Source organism: Lissotriton vulgaris, chromosome 9 (genome assembly GCF_964263255.1).
Source record: "Lissotriton vulgaris chromosome 9, aLisVul1.2, whole genome shotgun sequence".
Taxonomy (NCBI): Eukaryota; Metazoa; Chordata; class Amphibia; order Caudata; family Salamandridae; genus Lissotriton; species Lissotriton vulgaris.
This window is the reverse complement of record NC_141697.1, coordinates 12,506,234-12,522,730: the sequence shown is the minus strand read 5'-3', so window position 1 is coordinate 12,522,730 and position 16,497 is coordinate 12,506,234. Positions and strand designations below refer to the sequence as shown.

The window sequence follows — 16,497 nt, the reverse complement described above, 5'->3', positions numbered from 1 at the left end:
AACAATGTTTGTCCATTAGGATGTGATCCCCACAGTGCACCTCGACAAGGGTGTGATGCAACACTGCATGTTCACAAGGGCATGATCCCAACAGTGCACCTCCACTAGGGTGTGATCAAACACAGTGTGCCAAAAGGGACAGGATCTAAAAAGTGTGTTTCCAGAAGGGTGTGGTCCAACCTCCTTTCAAAGGAAGCATGAGCCCCACTGTGCTTGTCCACGAATACTTGATCCCAACAGTGCGTATGTAGAAGAGTGCCATCAAACAGTGTATGTTCATGAGGGAGTGGTCCTGACAGTACATCTTTACAAGGGTGTGATCCAACACTGCGTGTCAAGAGGGACATGATCCCAACATTGCATACCCATTAGGGTGTGATCCCAAATACATTATTGACCATGATGCTTGAATTACAAAAGGGCCTGTGTGTATAAGGAACTGAGTTCCACTGTGTATACTTGATAGATTCAACCTGGGTCTTGATAGCCCTGGATGTCCAACATGGTTCATGAGGCTCTGGTCCTCACAGTACTTGTCACTGAGAGCATGATCACAACATTGCATGTGTATAGGGGTGTCATCCAACAGTGTGTGGGGCTTATTCGCAATAGTGTTTGTTCACTAGGATGTGATTCCTACATTCTGTGTTCACTAGGATGTGATCACTAAAGTGTGTTCACTGGGATGTGATCCCTACAATGTGTGTTCACTAGTAAGTGATCACCCCTTCAAAACTTTGAACTAAAGATAGAACTTGCAGGGCCCCGTGAAACCCCTTCCAAGCTATGAGCTAAAGAGGGAGCTTGTAAGGGCCCCGTGACACCCCTTCAAAACTATGAACTAAAGAGGAAGCTTGTAAGTGCCCCCTGACACCCCTTCAAAACTATGAACTAAAGAGGGAACTTGTAAGGGCCCCATGACACCCCTTCAAAACTATGAACTAAAGAGGGAGCTTGTAAGGGCCCCATGACACCCCCTCAAAACTATGAACTAAAGAGGAAGCTTGTAAGGGCCCCCAGACACCCCTTCAAAACTATGAACTAAAGAGGGAGCTTGTAAGGGCCCCCGGACACCCCTTCAAAACGATGGATGAAAGAGGGCGCCTGGAAGGGCCCTGTGACATCCTTTAAATTCTATGAATGAAAGAGGGAGTTTATAAGGCCCTTGTTAGACCCCACAAAAACTGTGAATGAAAGAAGGAGTTTGTAAGGGCCCCATGACACCCCTTTAAAACGATGAATGAAAGCTGGAGTTTTTAAGGGCTCAGTGACACCCCATGAAACCTATGAATGAAAGAGGGAGCTTTTAATGGCCTGTGAACCCCCTTCAAAACTATAAATGAAGGAGACAGCCTGGAAGGGGCCCGTGACACCCTTTCAAAACTATGAATGAAAGAGGGAGCTTGTAAGGGCCCCTGACACTCCTTCAAAACTATGAACTAAAGAGGAAGTTTGTAAGGGCCCCCTGACACCCCTTAAAAAGTATGAACTAAAGAGGGAGCTTGTCAGGGCCCTGTGACACCCCTTGAAAACTGTGAATGAAAGAAGAAGCTTGTACGTGCCCTGTGAAACCCCTTCAAAACTATGAACTTAAAAGGGAGTTTGTAAGGGCCCCATGACACCCCTTCAAAACTATGAATGAAAGAGGGAGCTTGTATGTGCCCCGTGACACCCCTTAAAAACTATGAATGAAAGAGGGAGCATGGAAGGACCCAGTGACACCTCGTCAAATTTATGAATGAAGTAAGGAGCTTGTAAGAGCCCTGTGACATCCATTCAAAACTATGAAGAAAGGGAGGTATGTAAGGATTATGTGAAACCCCATAAATACTTTGAATTAAAGAGGGAGTTTGTAAGCGCCCAGTGACACCCCTTCAAAGCATTGAATGAAAGAGGAAGACTTTAAGGGCCTTGTGCCACCCCATCAAAACTATTAATGAAAGAGGGAGCCTGGAAGGACCCCGAGACACCCCTTCAAAACTATGAATGAAAGAGGAAGCCTGGAAGGGCCCTGTGACACCCCTTTAAAACTATGAAGAAAGAAGGAGCTTTTATGGCCCCTATAACACCCCTTCAAACTCTCAATCAGTCAATCAGTGAATTGTAAGCGAGCTACTAAGGTGTTCAGGGAGGGGGCACGTCTGATGTTTGGCGGGAGCTCTTTCCCAGATTTGGCTGTGATGTGACAGGAGGATCTTGTGCCTGCTCTGGCTCTGTGGATGCGCAGGAATTTGGTTAGTGTGAGGTTAGAGGATCAGAGGTTTTTCTTGGGTACGTGGAAGTTGACTCTGTTTTGAGGTATTTGGGTCCGTTGTTGGGTAGGCATTTGTAGGCGTGGGTGAGGATCTTGAAGGTGACTCTTTTCTCCACGGGGATCCAGTGGAGGCTTCAAAGGAGGTGGCTGATGTGTTTGTGCCAGGGGATGCAGAGGACGAGTCTGGCAGCGGTGTTCTCTATCTTCTGGAGTTTCCGGAGTAGGGACTTGTTGATGCCGGTGTAGAGTACGTTTCCATAGTCCAGTCTGCTTGTGATGAGTGCGTGGGTGATGGTCTTCCTTGACTCGGGATGGGGGATCCTTTTTAAAGTCTTGAGGAGGATGCAGAGGGTGTTGAAGAAGCTGGAGGTGACTGCATTGACCTGTCGGTTCATGTGAGAGATGAGTCAAGTATGATTTTGAGGTTTCTGGCGTGGTCTGAGGGGGTGGGTGAGCTCACAAGGGCGGACGGCCACCAGGTGTTGTCCCATGCTGAGGGGGTGGTACCGAGTACGAGGACATCCGTCTTCTCAGCGTTGAGTTTTAGGCAGCTATTGGTCATCTAGACTGCTACATCCTGCATTCCTTTCTGTAAGTGTAGTTTGGCGCTGGTGGGTTCTTTGTGAGGGAGAGGATGATCTGGGTGACGTCTGCGTAGGATACGATGTCAAGGGCGTGTTGTCGGATGATAGCGGTGGGGGAGCCATGTAGATGTTGAAGAGTGTAGGGCTTAGTGATGACCCCTGTGGGACTCTGCAGGTGAATTCCATGGCGTCAGAGAGGAAGGGTGGTATTCTGATTCTCTGGCTCCTTCCAGTGAGGAACACTGGTTAGTCTAGCGCTGTGCCTTGTATGCCGGTGTTGTGTAGTCTGGAGAGGAGGGTGCGGTGGGAGACGGTGTCGAAGGCTGCTGAGAGGTCAGGGAGGATGAGGGCTGTGGAGTGACCCTTGCCAAGGATGTTGTGTATGTTGTCTGTGGCGGCGAGTAGGGCGGTTTCGGTGCTGTGGTTGCTTTGGAATCCTGATTGTGACAGGTTGAGTATGGCGTTGTCCTCGATGAAACGTGTCAGTTCCATGTTGACAGTTTTCTCTGCAGCTTTTGCCGCGAAGGGGAGGAGCGAGATATGCCATTAGTTCTTGAGGCCAGTAGGGTCTGTGGTGGGCTTCTTGATTAGGGGTCTGACTTCTGCGCATTTCCACTCTTCTGGGAAGGTGCCTGTTTCGAAGGTGGTGTTGGTGGTGTTTTGTAGTTCAGGTGCGATGGCGACGGCGGCTCTGTGGTAGATGTGTGGTGAGCAGCGGTCAGTGGGCACCCCTGAGCGGATACCTTTCATGATCGAGGTGGTGCCTTCTGCCGTGATTGGCATCCAGGTGGAGATAGTGGACTGGTGTGTCTAGGGGGCGGGTCGGCTGTGACGTCTGGTTGATGGTCGATGAAGTTGTCGTAGAGGTTTTTGATTTTGAGGTGGAAGTAAGTTCCGAGCTTGTCGCAGAGGTCTTGGGATGGCGTGATGTCGGTGGATTTGCTGCAAGGGTTGGTGGATTCTTGGATGACACTGAAGAGCTCCTTGGAGTTGGTGGTGTTGGTGAGGATCTTGTTGTGGATGAAAGGCCTCTTGGTGGTTCTGATCCGGTCTGATTGATTGTGGTAGTCCATCATGTTGTTCTTGTAGGTGGTGTGGTTTTCGGGTGTCTTGGTGTTTCTCCAGTTCTTCTCCAGGTGTCTGCAGGTGCATCTGGCCTCTTAGAGATCGGAAGTTATCCAGGCGACATTCTTGGGTCGTTGTTTGTCAGGGTTGCGTAGCAGGGCAAGCTCATCTGCGCAGGTGGAGATCCAGGCGCGGAGTTCCCTGGCTACGACGTTGGCATCTACTGCCTTGGTGTGGTTTCTCAGGTGAGGGTGAAGGTGGAGTTCAGTTGCTCATCGTGACCTTGCTCCAGTTCCTTCGTGGGTGGCATGGGGCAGGTTTGGGTGTCTTGGGCTTGTCGATGGTGAAGTGTACGCACTGGTGGTTGGTTTAAGGAGGTTGAGTGGTGTGGTTGAAGTGTATGCTGATTCCTGCGGTGAAGATGGGGTCAAGGGTATGTCCCTCCCTGTGGGTTGGTGTGGTGACGAGTTGCTTGAGTCTGATGTTGGTGAGGTTGTCCCGGAGGGTGGTGGAGTTGGGGTCACTGAGGTTGTTGAGGTGGAAATTCAGGTCTCCGATGAGTATTAAGTTCATTGAGGTGATGGTGTGGGGTGCGATGAGGTCAGTGAGGTGGCAGCGGAGGGGGCGCGGGCCGGACGAGGGTTCTGCATAGTGTGGAGCCGGGGCTAGTTTTGATCTGGAAATGCAGGTGTTTAGCAGTGGGGAAGCTCTCGCTGGAGGTGGTGAGGCGGAGGGTGTTCTTGTGGGTGATGGCGAGGCCTCCTCCAGGGTGGCTCGGGTGGTCTTCTTATATCCTTCGGGGATAGCTGTGTTGATGTCGGGGGCGGAGGTGATGTTGGTCCAGGTCTCTGTGAAGAAGGCGATGTAGGGCGAGAGGGCATCTAGTAGGTTCAATATCTCCACGGCGTGTTTGTGCACGGAGCACACTTTGAGGAGGATGCAGCTGAGGTTGGTATTTTCGCCTGTGGTTTTGGAGGCCAGGTTGGCGTTGAAGGTCTGGCGGCAGTGGATGCAGGAGAACTGGACATGGGTCCAGCTTGTTGTGGCTTGGAGGCAGTCCCTGTGTCTTCCTGTATTGAGTGCGTGGAGGGCAGCTGAGCTGTAGTGGAGGTGGGAGCGAGATGCAGGGTCTGCGGTCTAGTCGCGGACGGGTGCAGACAGGCTTGCCTTTGGCGTGCCATTGGCGCAACCGCGCAGCGGCCGCCATTAAGTAGGGGAGGTGGGAGGGACGGCAGCTGGAAGGCGGGGAGTGGACGTGGACTGGGAGGCAGTGCCAATAGGGGCAGCTGCGGCTGGAAGGAAGCTGGGAGCGAACTGAACGCTACCAACGAAGCAAGATATTGAAGACAAAATTAAATGAGAGAAGCAGACAGTACTGCAAAATAAAATGAGAAAAACCCAGATAGTACAGCAATTACGGGCGCAGCAAAGTTAAGAACAGCACAGACAATAACAGCAGTTACGGCCGCAGCCAGGAGGCGTGATCAGGCAGAGCACACAGTGGCCTCAAACACATCCTCGGAGGGAGCAGAAGGGCTCAGCAGCGACGAAGGTGGAGCGGATCTGTGGAGAGAGCATAGGCCTGAGACCATGGTCAGAGGTCTAATTCTGAACCAAAGAGGGAGCTTGTAAGTGACACCCCTTCGAAACTATGAATCAAGGAGGGAGTTTGTAAAGGCCCTGTGACAACCCCTCAAAACTATGAATTATATAGGGAGCTTGTAAGGGCCCAGTGACACCCCTTAAACACTTTAGATTAAAGAGGGACTTTTAAGGACTGTATGACACCCCTTAAAACTCTAAATTAAAGAAGGAGCTTCCAAGGACTTAGTGACACCCCTTACAAACTCTACATCTGATAGAGACATCTAGCCGCAGATTCCTTAACTTTTTAATTCCCCCAAGGCACCTGTCTGTGTCCAGAAATATTTCAACAGGAACTCTGCGCACCAGGGGAAGGCACTGTACGACTCCATGATGACATTGACTCAGCAGAGTCATATAAGTCCTCTCTGGTCAGACGTCAGTTTCTTCTTTTCTGTGCTAAAACGCGGATCCAGAGAAGTGGTTCCTCAGGCCATTTTCAAGCCTACCTCAGCAGTTGTTGCCGGTTGGAAATGGTATGTCTTTACTTGTGTTCAAGCTTTAAGCGTGTGGGTCTTGTACACAACAGATGTCGGCAACAGACCAACATTCCATTTGTATGTGCTGTTTGGTACACCACGAATCTGAAGACTGCGGCTCCTGGCAGAAGCTGTAGCCGAAGGTGCTCAAGTAATTCTGAATGAAACTCTTCGGACACTTCACATTGGCCTTAGCCTTCTACTTTTCATTCAGAGGCCTGTTCACAGGGCTATTCCAGGTGCTTGAGCAGTTCAAGGCGTCGCTCTCAGAGTCCTGTTCACAGGGCTATTCCAGGAGACTGAGCCATTCAAGGCGTCGCTCTTTATCTACGTCTAAAAGTAAGCATAGGCGGTTGAAGTTGCGACACCCTTTGACTTTTCCAGAGTGGGGACTCTGTCTCTCACGGCTTCTCCCGCTTGCGGGTTAAGCAGTCCAGATATGACCCTGCCTGCGCCTCCCCGTCATTCCAGGAGCCGGGGCATCAATGGCCCAAATGTGAGAATACCATAATTCTCTGCACCTCATCTTTGTACCTTCTTCTCCTTCACTGGAGTGCCTTCAGGCCCCATGGAGGTGAGAGTAGCCACACCTGTGGGTTTGTCCTCGGTGTCAGTTGGACAATCTGCTTTGGTGCCTCTGCACATCCCTTCGAGGTTTCTACCTTCGGTGTCTATGCTTGATCATTTTACTCCAGCATTGATGTTGGAACCACTGATCAAAGCCATTGCTCCTCCTTTCGCATAGAAGTGTCGCCTTCTCGGAGTCAAGTGGCATCGGGTGCAAAGTCGATAGATCCAACTGGAGGAAATGTTGATTTTCCACTTCCCTCTCATGGTGGGGCTTCTGAAAGTCTTCTGATAGTAGGTGATACGTCGGAGTCTGGGCTGTTACAGCTTGTTACTGACGATATTCTAGCTCTTGTACAGGAGAGTTGACTTGCTGCCCTTGGTGAGGCTGGTGGGCTGGAGTCTTCCCCTGCCTTGGGGTTACTTACGCCTCTTAATCTTGCTACTGAGGTGAGTTCCTCTTTTGTAGATATGTTAAAGAGAGTGGCTATGGTTTTAGAATTGTCTCTTCCTACAGTGGAGAAGTCCCTGATTTCCTGACTGATGCCCTTTAGCAAGATGGGACTGGGGTGGAGCCTGTTCTTCCATACAGCGAGACCCTTGTACGACATATTGTTGGGCACTTGGGCTAAACCTGATACTGGGGTCTCTGTGGATCCTGCTCTCTCTCGCAGGAACTTGCCTGCTCCTGGAGATCCAGCTTTTCTCCTCTGGCATCCTACCTCTCGTTATTTGGTTGTTCAGGGGACTCACAGGATAGGGATATAATGTCCCATCGGATGGAGACTCTCGGAAGCAGGATTCGTGTGGAAGGCTTATTTTTTCCTTAACCTGATCTGATTGAAGGCCCACTAACACGTCTTGTGCTCTTGGACTTTTTTCTCATGCTTTGTGGGATTCCTTGCAGTCTATGTTGCCATCACTTCCAGAGGGTCTTCGATTTAATATAGAACAGCTGATTCAGGATGGCAAACAGGCAGCTAAGCTGATGATGGATACTACTGACTCAGTATGTCAGGCCATGGCATCCTCTGTGGCATTACGACGTTGTGTCTGATTACGGCTGTCAGGTTTTTCAGAGGTTGTTCAAGCTGCTTTGGTCGATATGCCCTTTGGGGGCCCCTATCTTTTTGGTGCCCAGGCTGACTCTGCTTTATGGTGTTTCTGTGATAGACAAAGTGAAACAGATTCCTAACTTCTCTTTTTCTAGTTATATACCTCTTGGTTGGCAGATATTATTGTTTCAATGCTGTCTATCACACAATATGTAGTACAAGGATCCATATTGTGTAGCTTTTTCTCTTCCTTTTTCCTCTGATGATGCACTTCATGATCAAGAGGTCCTCTGCTTGTGGGGTCTCTTCCGGTTAAGAAGTTTACCTATGTTACTTGCTTCTTTGGAGCAGTTCGATATGGTACTTTGCATTACTTTTTACCTTTTGTATCTCTTATAGGGACATCTTGCTTATACCCTTTGTGAGAACCTTTATACTAAGAGTTTGTTATTCTTTGCAACTACTCTGAATTTCCACTTAGTGCAATATTGCCTGACCTTCTTTTGCCTGACCTTCTTTTGATTGCAGTCTTTTGTACTAGTTTTGACGGGTGCATTTTTCTTTGAATTTAGATGGTGCACAGATTGCTTTTGTGTTAGGGGATTTTTTCAAGGGTTTGCTACCCTATGAGGGGTTTGTGCCAGATATCCTATGTTGTGGGTTCCTTACCTGTGCATGGGGTTTTGTTCCCTTGAAATGTTTGCCTCTTTTTGGAGGTGTAACATATGGTACGGTTATGATCTCTATTTTGTATTCTTCCGGATGTTCATATCACTAGTGGTTATCCTTCTTTTCTTCTTGGAACATTGTTCTTCTGTGAACGCCGCTTGTTGTGTTATCTGGGATGTAGCGCCATAGTATTTTTACCCTAAGGGGTTCACATTTATGGCCATGCCCTGCATTTTCTGGGAGGATTTCTTCCTTTCTTGAAGAGAATGCTCACTCCTATGGCTCTTCTCTTCCTCAATAACATCCTGAGTTTCCTTCCCATGCACTTTTATACAGTTGGTGTAGTTACATTTTTCCTTTGTGGAAGTTGGATGTCCTCTGACTTCTTGGGGACATTTTCTTTCTCTAATCTGCAATTGTTCTTTTTGTGACTTACAGCCCTTTTAGGGTTCAAATTGTAAGCGTATGGTCTCTGTCACTTCTTGTGTGCTTAAGGGTATTTTTATATGTGGACCTCATCTCATTTACAGTCATATTTCGGTTCTGTCTGGTATACCTTGCTGTCAAATATTCCAACTGGATACCTCTTTTTGAGATTTCCATGGGTTGGTCTTTTATGTTTTATTTATTTGAGTTTTATAGAGCTCTGGCTAGACCTGGAGGTATCAGAGCGCTTTACATGAGGTTCCACATTGTTACAAAGATACATCAGTTACAAATTACATCTGCTGCAAGCATTAAAGAGCTTAAAAGACAAGATGAAAGGAGCGTAGAAGGGTGAGGTAAACGGGTGGGAGGGCGATACGGTGGAGAGATGAAGGAAAGTCTGCCCAAAGTCCGTCTGGGTAGGTGACTGGCAGGGCAAAGTCACAGCCCATCTTTTCTATAGCTATCAAGGTATCTCCACCGGGCATCGGTCAAAAAGCAGGGTACCAACGTTCCGTGGTAAGGTCAGTGAGGGAGGAAGTAGACACAGCGGGGAGACATGGAGAACTATCCCCAAAGTCCGGCTGGGTAGGTGACGGTCAACGGGGCGAACCAGGGCCAATCTCCTCTATAGCTGTCTAACAGTTCCACCGGGCATCAGCCATGTCGCACTTCTTTTTGACCTATTGAGTCAAGTGTGGTCGTAGGTGTTTGCTGTTGGCAAGGTTTCATTTTCCTGTGTTTTAATTTTGGCTTATTGTAGTAATAGTCTTTCGGAATGCTTTTGGGCATTTGGCATTATCCTAATGTTCAGTCACCCCGGGGTGATCTTCCTTTCCTTTTGTTTCAATTTGAATTTTCTGTGTAGGTGTCATGGGCTAGTTTTCAGTTAAATTTTTTCTATGCAGGTATATGACGTTTACACAGGTGTCATTTACATGTATATATATATATATATATATATATATATATATATATATATATATATATATATATATATATATATATATATATATATATATATATATATATATATATATATATATAAAAACACCACAGTTGCCCATGTGGGGAGCCACACACCTTCAGACTCACAGCGCCACGTGGGTGGAAGAGAGCAGGGCAGGCACTCCGCGCTCCAGTTCGGCCATACGCGTTTCGGGCTGGACGCCCTTGATCACTGGCACAGAGGGACAGGAACCGGTTTAGAAGAACACTCCTTTATTAATCAATTTGAGTCCCCGCCCCTGTGGGCGTTGTCACTAGGGCATTCTGGTTGTAGTAGTCCCAAAATAGAAGCCCAAGGACTCGATGTTCTCTCACCAAGTGGCCCCAGTCCTGCCACTCGTAATAATAAAATCCCTATAGGGAGGAAAGCTCCAAGCGCCTGCTGTTGCCAGCTTCCAATGCCACCACGTGCGAGGCTCCTTAGGTCCCTGTGAGTGCGAGCGGTGTCTCGCACCTGGGATCCGCCATTCCAGCGTTGGGGCTCCCCGCGGCCGAGCGAGCCGCTATATTCAAAAACACCACAGTTGCCCATGTGGGGAGCCACACACCTTCAGACTCACAGCGCCACGTGGGTGGAAGAGAGCAGGGCAGGCACTCCGCGCTCCAGTTCGGCCATACGCGTTTCGGGCTGGACGCCCTTGATCACTGGCACAGAGGGACAGGAACCGGTTTAGAAGAACACTCCTTTATTAATCAATTTGAGTCCCCGCCCCTGTGGGCGTTGTCAGTAGGGCATTCTGGTTGTAGTAGTCCCAAAATAGAAGCCCAAGGACTCGATGTTCTCTCACCAAGTGGCCCCAGTCCTGCCACTCGTAATAATAAAATCCCACGTGGCGCTGTGAGTCTGAAGGTGTGTGGCTCCCCACATGGGCAACTGTGGTGTTTTTATATATATATATATATATATATATATATGTATATAAATATATATATATCCAATAATCCGTCACTCGTTACCACGCTCTGGGGTCACACCAGCCAGGATACAAAGCACACGGACACGGACCAGTTCGGTGATTTCCTTATTTATTTATCTAGTGCAGGCAGTCTCATGACGTTTCGGCTCCTAGAGCCTTGTTCACATGACAATGTCCTCGTATATGGTTGGCCCTTATAAAGTGTCAGTGATAGGTTCATTGTCGTCACATGAGAGGGCTTTGCATGGACATAAACAAAATACTAGGTTTACAGGGTAATTACGATGTATGACAATCTTGTTAAGATGCTATTTATAAATTACAGTACAATACCAAATTTAGCAACAATTGACCATTCAAATAGTGCATTGAAGTGGTCTGTCAACTTAGGTAACATTATAGTTAAAACGAGGTGTTACAGTCAAATACCTAATGTTTTAAAGACTATATAAATACGATATTTCAATATTTCTGGGTACAGTATTATTGATTATAGTGCCATTTTGATCAATGTCAATTGCTGTGTATTCGATCCACAAATATATAAAGTGCAAGTGCAAGATTCTTAATGTGCAAATATCGCCTTAGGTTCAAATGTATGTGCAAAACTATGCCTTAGTGCAAATCTATTTTTCCTCATTATGTTAGGATACAAACACTAATAAGATCAAAAATAAATCACAGCAAATTGTATAAAAATCTTCAATCAATGCACATCTTCGGATGGTTTCGCACAATTAGATTGATCAATAAAAGGACACAATAAAATATTGTATCAAAGTTTGATAACCCCAATAACAGTAGTCTTAGTAAAATACTTATGTTTACAAGAAACCTAAAACAATTTAAACCACAATGTTATCTAAAACCCTTTGAAACCTAGCAAAACATTCATGTTATTTATATGCATTGAGATGCAAGTGATATAAGTGTCTTTAAAAGGTAAACTGAATTGACTGATCGTGAATTAAGACCCGTGCAGTCTGTCCAGTTCCTAAAGTGCCCAAAAGTGATAATGATCAATGTAACTAAAAAGTAGCAGTACAATCAGTTCTACATATCAGGGTTCCCAAAGTGTCTCTAACTCCCTTATCCTCATATAGTTCCTCCCAGCCGGGTGGCACCTATTGATGAGGTATATATATATACCTCATCAATAGGTATATATATATATATATATATATATATATATATATATATATATATATATATATATATATATATATATATATATATATATATATCCAAAACACCCTCCAGCGTTGTAGAAGGTAGGAGCCACAAACGGGGACTTTGAAAAGAGGTTCTTTATTGCATGCAGATACAGCGTAATGCATTTCGGCGTGAGCCTTCCTCAGACGGCTCTGCTCAACTGAGAGTTTGTGCGCACAGCTGTTATAAGTCTCTGCGGCACTCGTGATTGCTGAGTGCACGCCTCCCCCAACCATGTGATCGTTAGTTGCAGCGTGATAGTGCTGATACTGCAACTCCCAGCATGCCTCAAAACTGAGTACGTGGGGAAACCAGGGTAGCAGTCCTTGTATTTAACAGGCATACACAGAACTGGGCGAACTGGAAACAGTTAAAATAACAGTAAGAGCCTCTCGAGTCCCCGCAAACGTTTCAACCTGCAGGGCACAGGTCCGCCATATATATATATATATATATATATATATATATATATATATTCACTGAAAAAACCATAGGTTATAGACCATATATAGTTAGGAATTTGCATTTACAAAACCTTGAAAATTCACTGAAAAAACCATAGGTTAGAGACCATATATAGTTAGCTGGACATTTTATTGACATAAAACCAATGAAATTCCATATATAGTTAGTTGCACTAACTATATATCGCGCACCCGCAATCCACTGCTGATGATGTCACATATTACATCATTCATGACATGGTCAGTGACATCACTGATGACATCACTGATGACATCTCAAATGACATCACTGATGACATCACTGATGACATCTCAAATGACATCACTGATGACATCATCTAGTGTCTGTGTGTTTTTGTAAAGTTTAAATATGTTTTACATATTGAAGAATGAGTGGATGTATGGAAGACTGAGTTTGTGTGTGGCTGGCTGGGAGGTGTGTGACTTTGTGCATATCAATGTGTACTTGTATCAGTGATTGTATAAGAGAGTAAGTATGTGTTAGTATATGTGTGAAAAGTATGGTGTTCTGTGTTTAACTCTATAGATGAGGAAATCGAAGTGTGATTTATTCTTCACAGGACTGACTAGGTGTATGAGTGCATATGATAGTCTTGTAATAATGAGTGACTGTATGTATGAGTGATTGTATGGGTGAATGAGTGAATGTGTTTGTAGACGTAGGAATCAGTGAGTGCGTATGTAGTAACTGGTATTGGTGTGTCATGATGTCATCAGTGATGTCATTTGAGATGTCATCAGTGATGTCATTTGAGATGTCATCAGTGATGTCATCAGTGATGTCACTGAAGTATGGTGTTCTGTGTTTAACTGTATAGATGAGGAAATGGAAGTGTGATTGATTCTTTACAGGACTGACTAGATGTGTGAGTAACTCCATGGATGAGTGGCAGTGGCAGTGAATATATATATATATATATATATTCACTGAAAAAAACATAGGTTATAGACCATATATAGTTAGGAATTTGCATTTACAAAACCTTGAAAATTCACTGAAAAAACCATAGGTTAGAGACCATATATAGTTAGCTGGACATTTTATTGACATAAAACCAATGAAATTCCATATATAGTTAGTTGCACTAACTATATATCGCGCACCCGCAATCCACTGCTGATGATGTCACATATTACATCATTCATGACATGGTCAGTGACATCACTGATGACATCACTGATGACATCTCAAATGACATCACTGATGACATCACTGATGACATCTCAAATGACATCACTGATGACATCATCTAGTGTCTGTGTGTTTTTGTAAAGTTTAAATATGTTTTACATATTGAAGAATGAGTGGATGTATGGAAGACTGAGTGTGTGTGTGGCTGGCTGGGAGGTGTGTGACTCTGTGCATATCAATGTGTACTTGTATCAGTGATTGTATAAGAGAGTAAGTATGTGTTAGTATATGTGTGAAAAGTATGGTGTTCTGTGTTTAACTGTATAGATGAGGAAATCGAAGTGTGATTGATTCTTCACAGGACTGACTAGGTGTATGAGTGCATATGATAGTGTTGTAATAATGAGTGACTGTAAGTATGAGTGATTGTATGGGTGAATGAGTGAATGTGTGTGTAGACGTAGGAATCAGTGAGTGCGTATGTAGTAACTGGTATTGGTGTGTCATGATGTCATCAGTGATGTCATTTGAGATGTCATCAGTGATGTCATTTGAGATGTAATCAGTGATGTCATCAGTGATGTCACTGAAGTATGGTGTTCTGTGTTTAACTGTATAGATGAGGAAATGGAAGTGTGATTGATTCTTTACAGGACTGACTAGGTGTGTGAGTAACTCCATGGATGAGTGGCAGTGTGTGAGTGTCTGCATAGGTGTATGAGTGCATATGATAGTGTTGTAATAATGAGTGACTGTATGTATGAGTGATTGTATGGGTGAATGAGTGAATGTGTGTGTAGACGTAGGAATCAGTGAGTGCGTATGTAGTAACTGGTATTGGTGTGTCATGATGTCATCAGTGATGTCATTTGAGATGTCATCAGTGATGTCACCAGTGATGTCATTTGAGATGTCATCAGTGATGTCATCAGTGATGTCACTGACCATGTCATGAATGATGTAATATGTGACATCATCAGCAGTGGATTGCGGGTGCGCGATATATAGTTAGTGCAACTAACTATATATGGAATTTCATTGGTTTTATGTCAATAAAATGTCCAGCTAACTATATATGGTCTCTAACCTATGGTTTTTTCAGTGAATTTTCAAGGTTTTGTAAATGCAAATTCCTAACTATATATGGTCTATAACCTATGGTTTTTTCAGTGAATTTCATTGGTTTTTTAAAAGCTAATATCTATAGCTGTAAAATATATTCTTTATTACGTGACGTATCACGTAGCCACGTGAGACGCCTCATGACGCGTCGCATAACCGTGACGTATCGGTTCTGCAGCGCAAACAAAACCCGTAACGTAAGCGTGCCGGAGCACGCTTACAGATATATATATTTTTTTTAACCTTATTTAGACAAAATCCACACGTTCACATATCTTGAGGCCTTGCAAAGGCACATCAAACAAACAGTCCCTACAATTTTGCCAAGTTTGCTGGAAATCTATTCCCTTCATTTTTTTTTACTGTTTCTCTTGGTTTTCCCCTTGTTACGCTTACCGGGACGCTACCCGGTACGCGAACCGGACGCTCCAAAAACACAAGATGGCGGACTCCCGTTACGCTGCCGGTTAGCTGCCCGGTTCGCGTACCGGGAAGCGCCTCTACCGCGAAAAATCGCGGGGGACTTTAATATCCCCCTCATCAATCCTAGGGGGTCAGGAGGGGTTTACCTTGCCCCCTTTCCTTCATTTCCCCCTTCTTTTTTCACCACATCTTGTCTCTCGAACCTACCGAGAGACAAGATGGCGGCCACTCCGGACTGTTTACAATGTTGACAGCTACGCTGCCGGTTAGCTGCCCGGTTAGCTGCCCGGTGAGCTGCCCGGTTCGCGTACCGGGACGCGCCTCTACGGCGTAAAATCGCAAATTTTTTTGCCCCGCGGGGCACTTTAATATCCCCCTCATCAATCCTAGGGGGTCAGGAGTGGTCTACCTTGCCCCCTTTCCTTCATTTCCCCCTTCGTTTTTCACCACATCTTGTCTCTCGAGCGTACCGAGAGACAAGATGGCGGCCGCTCCGGTTTGTTTAGAATGTTGACAGACACCGGAGAGCCAATCAGATTCGCGAAGTTCCGTTACGCGTCAGGTACGCGAACCGGGGCGCTAACCGGAGCGCTGTCACAGATATATATATTTTTTTAAACGTTAATTTCTCAAAATCCACTGGAGCACATATATTGAGACATAGCAAAGGCACGTCGGGCAAACCATATCTACCATTTTGCCAAGTTCCATGTAAATCTATTCAGCCGTTCGAGCTAAAAGTGAGTCCAACCGCCCTATGGAAAAATGAATGGGAAAAACGCGTTTTGGGACCCCCCTTTGTTCTCGGCCCCCCCTTGACGAAACCCCACCAAATTTTCAGGGGCTGCTCAGAAGAAAAATGTGCTATTTTCCTGAAAATTTCAGCCAATTCCGTCCACAAACGCCAAAGTTATTAGACATAGAATTTTCAGAAATCCCATAGAGAAAAAATCCTAACTATATATACCCACTGGCTATCGCCAGTAGGTAATATACATATATAAACATATGTAATCTGCATATCTATATAAATATAAATGCATGCATACATATACATATATGCATACATATGCATGTTATTTACATGAAAGTTTTAAAAACACTAATAAAAGCAAAGCTAAAAAGCCACCTCATTACAAACAGAATGGCTTTAACTTAAACGAGGGCGAGATCTATTGCATTTTCAATGCTTGTTTACTTTGGTTCTATCAAGAAGGCATTCAGATGTGTCACACATTTGCCATAAATTCTGAATGTTAGCACTCTAGTTGCTCATTAGATCACTGTAGTAAAGCTAGTGCTCACCAGGGAAGTCTGCTGCTAATCATGGTTTGCAGCCATTTTCCCGCATTTTTTATCCCGCAGACTTTCAGTCCGCATACCATTATCCCGCAAGGTCATTGAGCTCGCATACCAATATCCCGCATTTTTTCAAAACGCATGTGCATTTATCGC

General features: G+C 45.3%; 1 protein-coding gene across 1 annotated transcript in view; it reads left to right on the top strand.

Annotated features, from left to right (window-relative positions):
- Positions 1-16,497, top strand: part of TTC6 (tetratricopeptide repeat domain 6) — a 1,229,706-nt gene that overhangs the window by 966,452 nt on the left and 246,757 nt on the right. The gene's annotated exons all lie outside the window — the stretch shown is intronic.